The sequence below is a fragment of the Manacus vitellinus genome, unplaced genomic scaffold, assembly GCF_001715985.3.
Source record: "Manacus vitellinus isolate BGI_N305 unplaced genomic scaffold, ASM171598v3 ctg7180002429096_pilon, whole genome shotgun sequence".
In the NCBI taxonomy this organism is placed as follows: Eukaryota; Metazoa; Chordata; class Aves; order Passeriformes; family Pipridae; genus Manacus; species Manacus vitellinus.
In genome coordinates, this window is record NW_021937954.1 from 6,220 (window position 1) to 8,150 (window position 1,931).

The following is a 1,931-nucleotide window of genomic DNA, read 5'->3' on the forward strand; positions in this document are numbered from 1 at the left end:
AGTTCCCAACCCAGTTCTGTTTTCCCCATTCCCATTTCTGTGTGTCCCCATTCCCAGTTCCTGCTGTCCCCAACCTGCTCCCAATGTCTCCATTACTATTCCTGGTGTCTCCATCCCATTCCTGATGACCCCAGCCTGTTCCAGTGTTCCCAACCTTCTCCTGGTCATCCCATCCTGCTCCTGGTGTCCCCATCCCTTTCCCCATTGTCTCCTGGTGTTCCCATTTCAATTCCTGATGTCTGCAACCTACTCCCAGTGTCCCCATCCCAGCCCCCCTGTCCCCATTCCCAGTTCTGGTTCCCACAGAGGAACTGCCGGATACGGGAGGAGGAGCCAGGATTTATTGCCCAAAGCAGGAGATTTTCACACCCAAATTAAAGCCTCAGGAATAATTGTGGTCCTGGGTTTCACACAGGAAAAAGCAGGAAGTTGATCCATCGGGAAGAGCCGCAGGGGGACCGGGGTGGGTGGGAGCAGCGGGATGAGCTCTGCCAGCAGCTCCTGCCTTTCCGCAGGGAGAGGGAAGGGGCGGATCCAGCTCCAGGATCGCTCAGACCGTGATTCCTGCTGGGATTGGAGCGGGGAAAGGAGTCGCCATGTCCCTGTTCCCATCCCAGGGGATGGAGCCGGCTGTGGAGCCCAGGGAGAGTAGGAACTGCTCCGGAATCCCTCCTGATCCTGCTCTGTCCATCCCACCCCAATCCCACTCCATCCATCCCACCCCAATCCCACTCCAGAATCCAGCCCTGATCCCAATCCACAACTCTACCTGATCCCACTCTGGAATCCTGCCCTGAGCTGCAATCCCCTTCCAATCCCACTCCAGCCATTAGGCCCCCATTCCCCTCTGGAATCCCGGCATCCATCCTGGGATCCCTGCACAGAGGATCTGGATCCACACACGCTGCTGGGACTCACTGGTGGGCGCGGGGTCGTATCCATTCCCCTCCCTCTTCCCTATGGAAAGAAAGTGGGATCAGCACCCGTGGCACAGGATCCCCGGAATGCTGCCGGGCGGATCCGTGCCCCTTGCCGACCCCCATCCCGGGAGTTACCGGATCGGAGCTTCCAGACACCGACTGCCACGAGGCCGATGATGATGATGATGGCAGCGATGACGGACACAGTGTCCTAGTTAGAACAGCTGGGACCGATTCCTCACTGGATGGGTGTAGCCCAAAAGTGTGTATTCTATGGCCTTCCATGCCATTTTCCCAGGAACTGTTGTCGGGGGGGGAGGGGGCCTGCGAGGTGGGGGGGGTGTCCCTGTCCTCATACCCTTTTATGGAATTCCCCGCTCTGAGAATTCTCATATCCTTTTATGGAATTCCCCGCTCTGAGGGAAGAACTAAGCATCCTTTTATGGAATTCCCCGCTCTGAGGGAATCACTGACCATTCCTGCCTGAACTGGAGAATATATAAACCTGGAGTTTCAGAACCTTTCCACCACTCGTGGGATCCAGAGGAAGGCTGCAGCTCACCACTCTCAACTAGACTGAGACCACCACCCTCAACTGGACTGCAATCACCACTTCTGACCAGACTGCAACAGCTCTCCCACCAGCAGGTTTTTTCCCCTCTCCCTTTACTTTGGACTCGGGGGGGGCCCAAGGAAAACCACTTTGTTCATGCCCCAGGGTGCTGGGTTATACATTTGGGTTTTGTGGATGAAAACCAATTGCTTGTCTGTATAATCAGACTTATTGGGCAAGGGGGGCCCAAGGGGGGCCCAAGGGGGCTGGTCCAGGGGGGGAAGGGCTGCAGGGGGCGGATCCCGGAGGAGGAAACCCGCCAAAAGCGGCGGCCCAGCCGAGGGAGGAGCCGAGCGGGAGCACAAAGAAGAGCAGCCAAAAGGTCCTGGCGGTGGCTGGGCAATGGCGGGGGGGGCGAGAGCGGTTTGGGGGCCCCCGTGAGAGCCGGGGGGGAACCC

At 58.1% G+C, this 1,931-nt stretch overlaps 1 long non-coding RNA gene across 1 annotated transcript; it reads right to left on the reverse strand.

Annotated features, from left to right (window-relative positions):
• Window positions 1-329: 329 nt before the first annotated feature.
• On the reverse strand, window positions 330-1,127 carry LOC115308058. The gene is made up of 3 exons (XR_003916416.1): window positions 1,056-1,127; window positions 919-957; window positions 330-567 (listed from the first exon to the last, which is right to left on the reverse strand). It is a non-coding gene; the product is annotated as an uncharacterized LOC115308058 (long non-coding RNA).
• Between the last annotated feature and the right edge of the window lie 804 nt (window positions 1,128-1,931).